Source organism: Corvus brachyrhynchos, unplaced genomic scaffold, assembly GCF_000691975.1.
Source record: "Corvus brachyrhynchos isolate BGI_N302 unplaced genomic scaffold, ASM69197v1 scaffold5, whole genome shotgun sequence".
NCBI classification, from domain to species: Eukaryota; Metazoa; Chordata; class Aves; order Passeriformes; family Corvidae; genus Corvus; species Corvus brachyrhynchos.
Window position 1 is genome coordinate 4,787,244 of NW_008238321.1, and position 15,959 is coordinate 4,803,202.

General features: G+C 52.1%; 1 protein-coding gene across 1 annotated transcript in view; it reads right to left on the minus strand.

Annotated features, from left to right (window-relative positions):
* Nucleotides 1-14,328, minus strand: part of TNRC6A (trinucleotide repeat containing 6A) — a 60,161-nt gene extending 45,833 nt beyond the window's left edge. Inside the window, exon 1 of the mRNA XM_017733984.1 lies at nucleotides 14,282-14,328. The gene's annotated coding sequence lies outside the window, so the exon portion shown is untranslated. The remainder of the gene's footprint in view (nucleotides 1-14,281) is intronic.
* Between the last annotated feature and the right edge of the window lie 1,631 nt (nucleotides 14,329-15,959).

Here is a 15,959-nt window from a genome sequence, read left to right on the forward strand (position 1 = left end):
ACTTCGCCTCGGGCTGTGCCAGGGGGGGTTTGAGTTGGAGATCAGGGAAAGGTTCTTCCCCCAGAGGGTGCTGGGCACTGCCCAGGCTCCCCAGGGAATGGGCACGGGCCCGGGGCTGCCAGAGCTGCAGAAGCGTTTGGACAGCGCTGCCAGGCCCAGGATGGGATTGTTGGGGTGTCCTCTGCACAGCCAGGAGTTGGACTGGATGATCCCTGTGGGTGTCTTCCGCTCAGGAGGTTCTGTGATCAAGGTTGGAAGAGACCTTTAAGGTTATCCAATCCAACCCTCCACCAGCACTGCCACCATAACCCCTAAACCCCAAAACCGCAGAAGCGTTTGGACAGCGCTGCCAGGCCCAGGATGGGATTGTTGGGGTGTCCTCTGCACAGCCAGGAGTTGGACTGGATGATCCCTGTGGGTGTCTTCCGCTCAGGAGGTTCTGTGATCAAGGTTGGAAGAGACCTTTAAGGTTATCCAATCCAACCCTCCACCAGCACTGCCACCATAACCCCTAAACCCCAAAACCACATCACCCAGTGCCAGATCAGACGTCTCTCAAACACTCCCAGGGATGGAGTCTCCACCACCTCCCTGGGCGGCCCCTTCCAAAGCCTGACCACCTGAAAAGTGAAAAAAAATTTCTCATCCCTAATCTGAACCTCCTGTGTCTCAGCTTAAGGCCATTTCCTCTTGTTCCCACCACTGCAGCATGGTAGAAGAGATGGGCCCCACCTCACTATGCCCTCCTGGTTGGGGAGTTGTGGGGAGCGATGAGGCCCCACACACCAATGTAGTCCTTAGTTATGCCGATCATACACAGGAATTCCAGGCACTGTCTCATTAAGCACCCTCAGCAGAACACAGTCGTTCCCCAAACGATGCAGGACAAAGCACAGATGGACACAACATCCATTTCCATGCGTGTTTTCCCTGTGTGGGGCAGTGCTCCCACAGGGAGCTGCTGCTGTGCCAGCTCTATGCCAAGCTTGGGGCACCAATAACTGGCAGATAAAAGGTGTTAAAGTGTAAATAACCACATACACATTTCTCTTAACCTTTTGCTGACTCTTTTGGGTTGAGGGAGGGAATAGAAAAGTCCCCAGCACTGGCAAACCTGCTGAGAGATCGATGTATGTGAACATGGAGCTTAATCCAAACCACACCAAGATACTTCAAATACAGAAAATGAAGAGTGAGGAGTATATGAGCCACACTCTGTTACTGGACTTGGCTTCAGTAACAATATGCCAGATATTAGAAAAATCAAACCAGTCAAAGGACTGAACAGGACAATGGGTGAGAATTGAGAGCAGTATTGTCAGGGATGAGCAAAGCTGAAAGGGGACAAGAATTCCCAGTAAATAGTTCTGCATCTGACAAGCACTCCCAACCAAGGTTTTGTTGGCATAGGGAAGTTCTTGCCCTCTCTTTGCCTCCAGTTGCACATTGTCACCAGCATTTTCCAGCCTAGTTCCAGTTGGCCTTTGCCGTTCTTACCAATGCTGGTGAGAAAAGGAATGCTGTTTGATTCCTCTGTGAGATAAACGGATGCCCTGGGTACGTGAGCCATTGTCCCTGGAAATCTGCTGCAGCATCCGCTGTCTTTCTGCCAGCATGAATGAAGTACAGTGTTTTTCAGCTGAAGAAGATCCTACAGTATTAAAGGCAAGGTTTATGACAATGCAGAGTAGCCAGCGAGCGTATTTCTGTCCTTAGAGGCTCAGTAATGCAGAGTGCGCTGCTGTGAGCTGTACAGGCACAGCTGTAAAGTGACAGTTTGAAATCAGTTTCTCAGTGTCTTGTAATAACTTGTAAGTTAATTTGGTCTTGTTTATTTTTCTTTATGTGAAAAAGTTTGGACTGTCATGTAATTGTGTGTAACTGAAAGCCATTATTTCTTGAAGTGTGACTCAGCTCTCTCTCACTGTTCCATTCACAGCAGCCCTGTTTCATGTCTCTTTGGAGGCACTACACGTGGTGTAGGAGGGCTGCTGTTAAGTCTGTCCTCAGTTGGGAAGGCTGATGAATGCATTATGTACTCCTGTTATGTCAGTTTGTTAACTGTATTATGCCACTGTCAATAAAATTCATAGTCAAGGTCTGCAGCTTTCTTTATTATTTTAGATTGTTCTCTAATGTTATTTATGCACGTGCCTCTAGCAACTAGACCACTGCAGCAGTGGCTTCCCTTCTGCATGCAGATGCTGCAGCTGGCTGTACACTGTCAGCAAAGCCTCTGCAGGAACCAGCCCTCAGTCACTTACCCTGTCAGCCCCTCCTTGGATCAGCGTCATGATCTTACCTCTCACCCTCACAAGTAACACTTTGCTCAGCCGAGTTCTGATACGTGTGAAACTGCTGAATTCCTGGATGCACTAGGGAAATTAAGGAATCCTCAAATGGGAAGAATGTTTTCTTCTAGAAGAACCAGCAGGTTGAGCTTCACCCACGCAAAAGCCCATCAGTCAAAGCAGTGGTACTGGGTGCTGGCTGGAAACAGCACTCGGATGTTAACCACTCCTGGTTTTAGTCTTAATATGTGCTGAACATAGAGTTATTTGGGAACTGAGGTTCTGGAGGACCTTCTCTCCTGCTTACTACAGTTGTTTGGTTCATTCTTTGTCCCTTGGTGCTCTCTGAAGTTTGGACCTCTGGACTTCTTTGCTAAGGCCCCAGATTCTGATTCTACCAGCAAAGAGACACCAAAACACCTCTGTGCTTAAAATGACGTTCGTAACCACCTGGGTTGGGAGCTGCTTTCAGCTGAAGGGTAGATAAATCCTTAACCCCCATCTGTGAAATGTCAGTGCTTCTCTTCCTCATGGAATCCCTGTCCCTGGGAACCACCACATTCCTGGATGGGAAGGAGCACTCCGGGCAGTGTGTGCAGGAAGGAATCTACTTGTGCCACCCACGATACTCCCTGGCACTGCTGTCCTTCCCTGATGTGGGTTTGAATGGCTCTGCAGCACTCTGGTCACACATGGTATTAGAAATTAGAAATAATGGAAGCAACTCTTCAAGGGCAAACAACGCACCTGTGTTCAGGCAGCTGCCAGGGATGGACCTGTGTGGTTACACTTTCACCACTCGGCAAACATGCCCTCCTGGGCAGTGATCCCCAAATATCCTCTCCCAGCAACCGCAGCCACCACCTGAACCTTACCAGCCTGGCACGCACACACGTCCTCCCATCATCACATCCCCATTCTTTTTAATTAGGATTTTCATATCACCAGAGCAAGAGAATAAACTGCAGGAGGCAGAGAAATGCACTGCCTTAAAACAGTTAAAGAGGAGCTGGCGCCATTTCAGCGTTCCCATCCCCTCCGCCCTTCCCCTTCAGCTGCAGTTTGCTCTCAAGGCAAAGGAAGCCGACATGTTAGAAAATACTTTCTGCTTCATGTCTGGGGAAAACAGAGCTGGGGCTGTCTCCGGAGAAGCTTGGGCCTGGGGATGTGGAGAATTTGCCGTCAATAACTCAAAGCTGCTTGCTCCATTCAGCATCGTTACACAGAGCGAAGCCGCTGTCACCAGCAAAACAGATTGTTTTCAAAATTGCTCTTGACTTAAATAATCTAAATGAGCTGATTTGACAGACAAGGGAAAACAGTCTCCTCGTCAATGTGGTGGCTCTGTGTTCCTCTGCAAGGAGGCTCCTTTCCTTTTCATTGTAGACACTTTATTTAAGGATTTAAGAATTGCGCAGGCGACGGTAAGAGGCAGCAATATAAAGGTATTGAATAGGCAGCTGTTACTGATAAAACAATCCCTGCCCCAGAGCCTGTCAGTGCAGTCAGCTGCGCTGTGTGTTAGAGAGGGACGTTTGGGGCTCTGAGGACCCTTAGTTAGGAGAAAAACCCACAAATGACATAACTGGAAGTTGGTGGCAGAAAGTGTTGGGCTTGCCTTCTGATCAGCCCTGAAAGCAGCTGGAAACAGACCTCAAAAGCAGCTGGAAACAGACCTCAAAAGCAACGAACATCATCCCGTGCTGAGGCTGGGGGTTACACAGTCGGTTTTGTTTCACAGGCTGCAGCAGCAAACAGCCATCGGATCTGTGCCGGGGAGAACATTCCCTGCCTTTCCTCTGGGCTCCAGCGCCTTGGCAGCATTCTCAGAGCGATCAGAGCAGGGCAGAGCAGGCACTTGGGGTTATTAAATGAGGATTTAATCCTACCCTTTAAATCAGCAAAAAATTATCAAAGATAAAGGATTTCCCTGTGTTTTAAAGCCAGTCCAACTTGCATTCTCTGATCTGCGTTTGGGAAGGCTGCCAACTGCAAAATGGAATCGCTGAGCCTGGATTTCGCTCTGCATCCAGCCAATTACAGCAGCCTCGCATCCCCGTGCTTGGAAGTGGTGCAGTGCAAGAGACTGACAAGATCCAATCTTTATTTATTTACCAGGGCTGCACTGCACTTCCAAAGGGAATCACAGTGGTGGGCTTACTGCAGCCCTTCCCAGGTCCCATGCTCCACACTGCTCAGGTGTTAGTGAATATGGCCCAGTCCAAATTCCTCATGGGGGCTGGTTGGGGGGTGTCCCCCAGATCTGAAGGTTCCCCTCAAGATGCTGCCACAGCTGTGGGTCCAGCCACACTGGACATCACCTGCCCTGTGTGCAGCTCAGCCAATTTGCTCACATGAAGACTGCTGGATCTGCACATCCTGGGCTCTCTTCCACAGCCATGGCTCTTTCTAGCTTGTTTCTAAGTTTTTGCTAACCAAAAAGACAACCAAAAGTAGTGGGGCACTTTTTGGAGAGCCCACGGAGCTACAAACCACCAGCAAGAAGACACAGATGACTCATTCAGGGAAAAGTGCTTCCCCTCCTGTTTCTGCCCTCCAGTCTCAGTTATTTGCAATAGCCTCATGCAAACTGTGATGTTCACAGAGGAAACAGCTTGCCCTGCCTTCAGCCCACCAGCTACACCCATGGCAGAGCTCACCCTTCCTCCAGGATTAATCTCAACTGGTGAATTGATGAGAGAGACATGAGCTGCTTCTCCAGAGAAACTGCCAGAGCCCCGGGAGAGGGCCGGGACTCTGGAGCATGGGAGCAGTCGGTTCTGCAGGGCTGGGGCTGGGGCTGGGGCTGGGCAGCCCTCACCTGCCCATCCTACTCGTGTGCTCTGTCCTCCATCGTGTCTAACAGCAGCAAGCTCTTCCTAATCAATGCTCATCAATCACCTCACTCACACCTGCCCTTTTTCAGCACAGCACCAGATTAACAGATTTCACCTGCTTCCTTTGCACTTCTCACTGAAATGGCACAAACAATCCCTGCTCTGTCGCAGACCGGTTCTTTTTGTGCCAACAATATGCTCCGATTTAGGCTTCAGAGAGCAATTTGTCTGCTGAGTTTCCTAATTATGGAGAATAAAATGGGGCCAGGACACACTTTATTGAGCAGCACCACAGACCACAGCAAGAGCTCTGGCACTTGTTACCTCCTGGGACTGTCTCCAGGTGGGGAAATGTCCTCATGCAAAGTCATGTCAGTACTGTCAGGGTGGCTCTTCCAGCCGCTGTCGTACCTGGGCCACAGCTGGCACCCGCTGTGGTCTTTCTGTGCTCCCGATTTTCCCAGTGGTCCCAGTTGCAGGCACTGTAGTGCTGAGGTGGTTACATCTCACCATAACAAGGCAGTGAATCACTTAGGAGAGTCTCTGATGTTTAGCAAGATGAAAGGTCCTTCCAGTGAGATCCTTGAGATCAGCAGCTTTGTGCCCGCTCCCAGCTGCAGCCCTGCTTGCCACAGTCAGGCTCTGAGTGATGTGGCCCAAGGCTGAAGAAGTTCCAGTCCCACCTGCTCCCCATAGCAGCAGGGTAGGACAAACTGCTGGATGAACTCCCCTCAGATGCTGCCCCAGGACTGGCTGCCCAGCTCCTGCTGCCTTCCAAGATGCCTGTTTCAGAGGACAGGTTCTCCTGGAGACATTTTCTTTCTGGGCACGGCTGACACACAGCTGCTGCTTCTGCCCTTAACAAAGTAGTCACTGTTCTCCTGTTGCCCTCTTATTTCCCTCCTGCCTCACTTCATACTCTGAAGGATGCAGGGATGCCCTGGGGAGCACAAGGACCTCAGCAATGACACTTCACAGCCCCCTTTTGTGTCCCCTCCTGGGTGCCTCCCTGTGCCCTGGAGAAGGTCCACAGGGACTGGAGTGCCTGGAAACTGGAGTCCCCACAAACCCTCAATAATACACCTGTGGATGCATACACATACTTTTGCATCTATCTTTGCACACTTGAGCAGATGTGTAACATCATCCCTTTTTCTAAGCCTTGAACTCCCTGGAAGCAAGGATGGATTCTGCAGTTAATGGATTGCACTGTCCAGCAAGCTGGCTTTGCCCTGCCTCTGGCAGAGCCAGCAGTCACAGAGGGGAAGAGGCAGCAAGCTCAGGCAGGATCCCAGCTTTGAGCTTCGAGTTCACTCCGAGCACTATTTTCCTCTGCCAGGGGCTGGAATCTTAACTACTGTCTCAGTTCAGCAGATCCAGCTGCCCGTAAGCCTCGAGGATGGGGCTGTGCTGAAAACGGCACATCTGACTGTGCAAGGAAATGTCAGCTATGCCTGGGGAGGGGGAGAGGAGGAAAACGTCTGCCCCCACTTGCTCCTGCCCGTCCGATGTGTGGCCGCTGGCACAGCCCCATCCTGCTGCCCTCTGCCAGGCGATGTGGTCACGCCAGCTATGCTGAGCGACGGCAGCCCGGCTGGGGAAGGAGGAGGGCGAGGAAACACAGTGTTCTCGCTGAGCGACGGCAGCCCGGCTGGGGGAAGGAGGAGGGCGAGGAAACACAGTGTTCTCACCCTGATTGAATCCCATGGATTTCTGAGCAGCTACTGCACCGATAATACAAAGGCTGCTTTGAAATGGATGCCTGGCCTGGCCGGCTGCCAGCGCCAGGCGGGAGACAAAGGCTGGGAATACAAATGCAGCGCTGGAGGTGGCGAGCCAAGGATGCTCTGCGGCAGGGAGAGCGTGTCGCCATGGAGACACGGCGGCCAAACCGGGGAGGAAAGGACCCGCACTGGGATGGACTGGGAGCCACCGGAGCCACAGGAACCATGGGAGCCATGGGAGCTGAGAGACAGAGGCACTGGAGGGGCGAGTGCACTGAACCCTGCAGACAGGCTGGACCAGGAGCCGGCTCTGTGTCACCCTAGGCCCGGGACCTGGCCTGACAAGTGGCATGAATGGCATCTGTCAAGCAGACAGTGAAAATGAGGGGGGATCCATGGAGGAATTCTCTTTTCCCATAATTTCATCAATGCAAAAGCTCTCTAAGGGGGCAAATATTGCTTTAACGAGTTCATGCAGGAGGCACAAACCCCTGAGCATGCCTGGGCAATGACAGAGACAAAGCAAACCATTCCACATATCCCAGAGCTCTTGGATCACCTGCAGAAGGATGTAACAGTTCCTGTGCAGAATTATGTCATGAAAGGCTGGTGGTGATGAACACGATTTGTGTGCCTGATAGTGGTGCAGGGTCATTTATCACTTAGAGAGCAGGAGCTGCCCTGGGTCCTGTCCAAATGGCTGGTGAGTGCCTGTGGAAGGCTCTCGTGTCCTGCCAGGATGCGGGCTGAAGCACTGGGTGGGCAGGGTACACGTGGGGTTCCCAGTGTGGGCTGGAAGACCACCTTGCCCTCACTTTCTGCCTGCCCCTGGCCCACATCAGTCAGGAACTAATGCCAGGGGAGTCTGACGTGATGTGGGGCATGCCAGGGCCACCCTGAGCTCACGGCTCCATGACAGCAGCCACCACCAAAGCACCTGTGACAGTGGCATCCTGGGCAGTGGTGAGCCCCACACGTCACCACTGCAGGTCCCTGTGCAGACCCCTGGGGAGGACCCTCCACCACTGGTATCTTCGAAGGGAATGGGAAAATCTATCCCAGATGCTTTCCATAAAGCCCAAAGCCCTTGTGGCTTTGCAGAGCAGGAGAGGGAGTGGGAAGCAAACCATCATTTTTTAAGTCATGGGAGACACTCAGGTGCTGCCACAGTGAGCAGTGTGTAAACAGCCAGAAAGACAGATTAGACACAACAGAGCTCACTCCCAGCACACGACAAATAATGAACGAAGGATAAGAATCCCCAGAGAGGCACTTTTCTAATAAATGACATTTTGATCTATAGCTTTAACAACTTGTCCCAAGCCATCACATTCTGAATTAGGGAAAGGGAACCCATAACCTGCCCCGTCAGTCCTGAAGAGGGTCAGGGAGGCAGAAATACAGCTGTGAAGAAGGTGATGGGGACATTTTCTGCACTTGCAGATTGACTGTCAGAATTACTTGTTGGCTTTACCACTGGTAAAAAATCACCAGTGAGTTTCCTATTTTCAATACTGAGTTGCCAATGCTCCCACAACCAGCCCCACACTCTGTCTGATCCTGCCCCACGGGCTCTGCAGCACAGGGAGGAACAGGAACAAAACCCAGCAAAGTCTCTGCACAGCTGAGCTGCACTGAAATCCTCCTGGCAGGTTAACATCGTCAAGCAGGTGTTTTTCCATGAAAGTTAAGCCCATGCTCCCTCTCTCTGCAAAGTGCTGGAGGTTCCCACCCATTCCAGGGGGTGGCTGTGACTGCTCTGGCTCTGACAGCCACAGAGCCCTCTCCCCACCAAATCAATTACCAAACACCTGCTCCTGCCCTCTCAGCAGCAGCCTGTGATCGGCCATCTCGCTTGTTCTTGTGAGCAACTAAAACTTAATTTATCTTATTTTAATTAAAGCTTAAAAAACTCAGTAGCCTTTGATTTCTCTCTTTGCTTTGCAGGGGGGAAAAAAAAGCCAAAAGGATAAAGGGACAGGCAGGAGAGAAAAGGCTTTGAGACAAACACATACCAGCTCTGTTGGCTTTTATTTTATGTGTAGCCCTTTTCTTAAAAGAAATAATTACATTTCAAAACCTCCTTTCTGTGTTCTGAGCACTGCCTCTTTCCACATTAATGCTATTTGCATGCGCCATCTCCTCCTACCCTTCAATAATTTAAACCTTCATTTTTTATTCACTCAGTTGTCAGATTCATTTACATATCATATATCTATATTTAACTCTGACTTTGCTACCCTGTTTGTTTTTTTTTTAGCAGGAAATAGATTTCCCTTCTAATTTTACCACGTCTGGGGCAGGGCTGGCTGGGGGGGATCAGCACAGGTGCAGTGGGGGTTAGAGGGGTGCTGAATTCTCTTCTGGTGGGTGCAGCAGTACTGGCAGGGACTCGGCAGCCCCATGGCCAAGCCCTCACCTCCATCAGCTCCAGGGAGCTCCAAGTGTGGCCTCCTCCCACATCCTCCTCTCCACCACCTCCTCCCACGACCATGGAGAGAACTCCGCTTCGTTCCCTGCCACGGGCCGGGGCCAGGGGAGCACGTTGGCAGGGGATGGCTCCAGGCTTCCCCTCCAATCTCTGCTGTGATTTGACAGCTCTGCCTTTATCAACAGCGTGAGGCAAAGGGCACGATTGCTGTCAGCACTGGGTGTGACTGTGGGGCTGCCAGCAGCGGTGGGGACTGCAGCCCCCAGCAGGGCAGGAACGCTGCATCAGGTGTCCTTCAGCCGCCTCTGCCCTAAATCTGCTCAGAAAACCAAGAGAAATCATCAAGTTCAGCTGGTGTTAGAGCCTTTCCACACAACAGCATCCGTATTAGTAGCTGTGCCAGACCCGGCACCACCCCCTCCTGACACTTTGGAGCAGGCTCTGCCTGCCAGCCACCCACCATGGCCCTGCAGAATGGGGGAGGCAACAGGGGACACAAACCTCCTGCTGCAGGAGACCAGGACCAGAGAACAAGCACACATGGCAGCGCCTGACAGTGCATGCTGGGGACCACCTGGGCCTCACCAGAGGCCATTAAAGACCCCTAAAAAACATCTCTGCAATGCCAGGCTGGACAAACTTGACCCAGTGTCTGCTCTGTCCCGCAGATGCAGTATGATGGGAGTGAAGGGTTATGTACGTTCCACGTGGGTGGGTTTAAGGCCCATGGAAAATAGATAGTATTAAGGCAATTTGAAGGAGAGAAAATGAATGAGAAAGGGGTAAATCACAGAGCCAGTCACTGAGGAGAGGCTCAGATCCCCCTCCCTCATTTTCTGCATTACTAGAAAAAACAGTGAACTGATCTCAGACAAATGAGCCCTCTGGACCCAATTTTCAAGTTAATGAGCTCCTCTTGCAGCACTTTCCCGGCACGGAGACTCCCAGCACCTACTCTTCGCCACAGCCCCTAATGAGCAGAGCCACCATCATCCATCTCAATATGCACTGAGGAGGCGGCTGACACCTGGCACGAGCTGGGGGCAGCGATGCCCTTAGAGCCCAGCGGTGGCAGAGTGGGCAGGCAGAGAGCCTGGAGCCCTGGCCCTGCACCCAGGGACCTGCAGCAGCCTCAGACGGAGCCACCGTGCTCCTCCCTAACCCAGGGGAGGGGTCTGCCCAGAATGGTGGAGCTCTGCCAAGGATGCTCCAGGGCTTGGTGCCGACTGATGGTTTAAAAGCCCTGAAGGTTTGGTGGCAGCTGCCTCCTGGGTGAGCACCGATGGCTCATCTGGCAAGCCCAGCACATTCTGCCTCTCCCAGTCTTCCAGCATCAACCTCCAGCTGAATTGGAGTTTGCCAGGTTCAAAATAAACTCTTGTTTCAGGAGGAAATTGCTTTTCTTGCTCCCAGAAACATCTTTGCAGTCCTGGATGGAAGATTTCTGAGGGATTTTAGTGTATATTATTAGAATTGTCCCTCACACTTGCCCTTCCCCAGGCTGCAGGAGGGGGGAGCGGGGCCACAGGACGTGGCTCCAGCATGTGCAGCGCTCCCTACTATTATGTTTAAATTAACAGGGAAGTTTTTGTAAATTGAAGACTAATTTTCTCTTGGGAATAGATCATTAAATTACATAATACTAATGAAAATTCACAGCATCTGGAGAGAGGGTAGAGGGAGGGGCAGAGGGAGCAGTTTGTTGGCAGTTTTCCTTTTCTTCCTGACTGCAGTCAGAAGCAGAGAGCTGCCACATCCCAGCCCTGGAGCTGAGAGAGGAGACGGACACATCCACAGGGGCTTGAAGGACAGGACAAAGGACCCCCATGGGGGAAGGTGCAGTGAGGCCAGACTGCCTTCCTGCAGCCCCTGAGCCCCTGAGAGAGGCAACGGCAGAGGATGAGACCCCTCCATCCTGTGTCAGTGCTCGGCTCCTCCATCCTCCCCTGCAGAGCTTTGCTTCCCTGGGTGCTGCTGGGGGCTCAAGCAGTGTGGGGGTCCTTCCCCCTCGCCATGCCCATCATCCCTCCCCAGGCCTGGTGGCAGCAGTGCCCATTGCCCTGGCAACGCGCTGGCTGAGCGATGCAGCCGCCTGGATCAGGGAGCAGCAGCCGCACTTGGCAGCCGTAATTTTCCAGTCGAACTCAATTTCTTCAGAGCAATGAGGCTCAATAGCTCTGGGAGTGCAGAGGCAGGAGCTGCCTTTTGGGGAGGGGACACTGGGGAGACTTGTGTCTGGGGGGCTCAGAGTGAGGAAATGCAGATTTTTTATTGCTTTGATCATACATAATTTAAATATTCAAACTACTCGGGAATTCATTGAATTATACATGAATTTCACAGGCAGCATTTTTGTAAATCTTGAAAGGCACTAATGTTTTTTTTTCACTCCCTTCAAAACCTTGGCTAACCTTAAATTTATTTATTTTTAAATTTTTAAAAATACAGATCAATCTCATCCAAAATCACCTTGAAAACGTCACCTACACTGAGGGGTGGTTCCGTCGTGTTAATGAGGGACACGTGGTGATGTCAGTTTGCTCTTGGCTGTGATGTAACGGGTTTTATGGCAGTGTTTGTGTCAGCCTGGCAGGGTGAGAAATCTCTGAGCTCCCTCCCATGCGAGGCTCCAGCTCTGAGTGCTGCAGCTGCCATAGGTCCCTCCAGCTCTGGCTCCCTGACCCCCTGCCTCAGGTTGGTTTGGGACACACGGCTGGGGGAGCCAGAGTCACTCAGGGACTGGGGAGCCCCTGAGCCTCCCTGGACACACCATTCCTCCCTCCTGGTCCCATTTTCCATGGCACTGCACACCAGGAGCTTGGGATGTGCTGCTGCATCTGTCCCTCAGCTGGCAGCTGGTGTCTGTTAGCCAGCCAAGCATCCAGCTGTTTTTGGGGAGAGAAAGAGCATGGCCAGATGTTGCTCTGCAGACTGCTGTGAGCGTGTGCATGGCTGATGACAGGGGCACGGGGAGCCAGGGTGGGCCTGACACAGGGCTAGGTTCTTCCTAACATCTAATCAAGATCTACTCGCTGCAATGAGCAACACTCTCCCTCAGGGCTGGGCTGAGAGCGTGCCCTCCTGTTTCCATCACACCCAGTACAGAGCTCCCAGGCAGGGATAGAGCCAGGCAGTGCTTCTGTGCCTCTCTGGATCCTTGTTTTCAGGGAAAGCATTTCCCAGCCCTGTAAAGTTCTCTGGGGAGCAAGCAAGAGGCTGGAAGAGAAGCAGGGACCCGTGCAGCCCTGTCTGCAACCTCTCCCTAGTTAGCTCGTTCCTCATTATCCTTCCCTACCCTTTTAATTTCTCTCTAAACTCAACCAGCTATTGCTGTTCAAACTGAAATAATTAATTGGAACAAAATTGCCAGTGTAGGAGAAAAGAATGATTAAACCCATCCAGCGGACAATGGGGCAATCACAGCCTAAGCAGCTAATTACAGGGATGCGGGATAATAACAGAGCCCTGGGCAAACTGTGGGGCTGGATGAGTCGGGAGGAGGGTCTGGGCTTGACTTAGCTCCAGGTTTAATGCCTGATTCCTGGAGTAAAGATACAAATGCAAGAATGAAAGATCATTAGGGGGGGAACACCCACACAGGTCTGCTGGGGAAACAGGAGCAGCGGGAAGCCCAGAGACCCTGCAGAGCACCGCACCCGCTGGAGCCGCTCGGGGTGGGAGAGCAGCACTGGCACTCCCGTGCTGGGAGCGCAGGTAACGGCGGGTTCAGCTGAGGACATCAGTAACACACACGTGTGTGCACACAGTGTCCGTGTACAGACGCCACTCGTTGTGAGGTTCCACCAGGAATCACAGAGTCAGGAGGGTGGGGTGAGCCCATGGCCACCACCAAGGCTTGTGCCCAAAGGATTATGAGAAAAACAAGCGATCTGGGAGGTTCTCTGCTGTCTCTGCAGCAAAGGATGATCTTGGCCCGGGGGACTTTGCTGAAGAGCAGCAGACCAGTACTGGGACAGGGGAACAGGAGGAAGTGTTGTACTGGGACTGACACAGATTCATGGACGAGGAACAGAGCCGTGACGGAAGGGAAGAGGAACACCTGCAACATCACATGGGTGATGGAGTACACACCTGAGCCCTGGCTGCGGGGACATGCAAGCCCTGTGTCCTTCCCCAAATCCCAGTGTTTTACAGCTCTGCTTTGGGCCCAGCATGTGGGCTGTGGAGCACGGTCACCTCCCCCCACACCCAGGGAAATGTGGGGCAATGGCGAGGTCAACACACCACCTCACTGGCCCACAGTGAGTGCCACAAACCTTCTCCAGATGGTCGCAGCAGCAGGAAAACCACGGGGCAATCCCTTTTTGGGATGTGCTGTGCCTTGACACACTCCTAGGAAAACCTAGGGACAACTGTGGCTGCTTCCCTCCCTGCCCTCCCTGCACACGTTAAAGCAACATTTAGCTCCCAGTCAGTGGCCTGGGACTTTCCTTAATGAAGACATTTTTCATCTCTCCAACCTCAGTGAGAGTGAGTTCAGAGTGGTGTGAAATTGGAAGCGGTCACGGTGTGTGCGCGGTGGTGCTTCCCCAGGTACGGCACAGGGAGCTCCTGCTGCCCAGAGCACATAAATCCCGGACAGCTCCGAGTCTCTGCAGTAATAGCTCATTTTCTTATAGATTTTTTGACTGTGACTGGAGCTTCTAACAGCCCAAAGGACTGCTGGATGCACTCAGCGGGGCTCTGATGCCCAGGGAAGCCAGGACTGCCCCTCACCCCATGTTCTGCCCTTCCTGCTGCAGGGATAACTTGGTGGTGGGAAAATTGCTCAGACTCAGGGTCTGTGAGGATCAGTGGGAGGACAGGGCAGTTCCCACCACCAGCACAGTGCTTTGTGTGACTGCCAGGCCTAAGCGGCGTGGAAGACACAAATCATCAAAATCACATTTGTGACAAGGAGGGGAAAAATGGTCAGAGTAAACCCAGAGTACATGCAACCATGTAGCAACCATTCCAAAGAGTGAGCAGCTGCCTTACTGTTCCCAGTCTTCTGGCACCGGAGGGTGGGAGACCTTGTCTTGGCACTTAAAGGGTGACGGCTCTTCTCTGACCTTTATGGAGACAAAAGACAGAGAGGGTTCAGCTCCACTGCAGGGTGGGAGCAGCTCTCTGAGGGCTGGGGCAGGGACAAGGCACAGGACCATCTCTCCATGGGAGACCCAGCTCTGGCACAGCACCACATCTGCCAGGCTTTGGGGATGCTGAGCTGGGGCCCACACACTGCCCAGACCCTGCTGCTCGTTGTGGCACAGTGAGGGACACAGGTCAGGGCTGCCAGGGAGGGTGAAGCCATGACACAGCAAATGTGCCTGGCAAGTTGAGGAGGCTTCTGTCAAAAATATGGTTTTCTATGAATATTTTCACGCTGTGGCTACACTTCAAACCCTGTGTTCTGTCTCCACCCTGCAGACTGGTGGCAGTCATCAGGATATCACCTGGGATGGGGTCCAGCCCTCCTGTGCCCCTGCAGGTGCTGTACCCTGGGTGTGGGACCCCACTCAGCACAGCACAGACTCTGCACTGTGAGCTTGTTAAAGAAAATGAAATGAGTTGCAGGAACAACGTCATGGATCCACTTTTCAGCAGTTCAGTGAGAACAGATGAGTCTCTGCGATTTAAGTGTAATCCACCCCTGCAGTGCTAAACACGAGGCCATGTGGTGCTGGGTGGCATCTTGTGGTCCCCCTGGCATTGCCTGTTCCCCCAGGCCAGCTGCCCAGCCAGAGGCAGCTCCCGGCAGCCCTGTGGCTCCCTGGCATGCAAAATGCAACGTCAGGAATTGTATCTCCCCCTGAATGCTCTGGAAGAGAAGGACTGAGACCGATTGCAGATTTTGCTGCCTGCTCCCCATTCCAGCTACCTCCACCCAAGAACAAGCAGCCACAGCACAGGCCCGCAGCCATGCTGTACACAGCCTAATTAATCATATTGCTCAGGAAAATATATTGGAATAATTAATAACACAAGGCATCTCTATTGGCCTCTGTGGTGCAGCAAATTATGAGGCAGTAACACTTGGACGTGTTGACCTGGATTTCATATATAATCCATCAAACCATTCCTGCCCGGTCGGGTCTCAGGAGACATGAATGATACAAAAAAGATAATTAAACAAAAGCAAGATGGACAGCACTGCTGCCCCATTAATCACTCCCAATGTTGTGGGGAGGGGACCCCCAGTTCTGCCCTTTTCTCTGCATAGGTTTTGGTATGTTATGGGCCTGGAAGGGGACCTTCTTCAGAGAGGTCCCCAGACACATTCCAGAGATCCCCAGAGAAAGTCCCTTGACTTTCTATTTCATTACTGTTATCGGCTGGTGAGAGACTAATGTGTGTTCAGAGGGAACCCTTTGAGGGGCAGGATCAGGTGAGGGATGAGGGTGCAGCTGGCTATTAACTGAATCTGGATTTAGTATCCCACTAGGGAGATTGTGTTTTGCAGCAGCAAGGAAAAGGTTTGCTGAAAGAGACAAAAATATTTTCAATAGAGAAAGGAAATTGTCTGGTCAAAACAGAACAAAACTAATAAGTTTGTTTTACTCAGCTGTGAGGGCAAAGAGGCTGTGAGTGAGTTTGAGGAGCTCCTGCTGGGCCCCAAGGCTGTACCTGGGCTTTGGGGCTTCCATGGAAGCTTTGCCTACTAAATTAGTTCAAT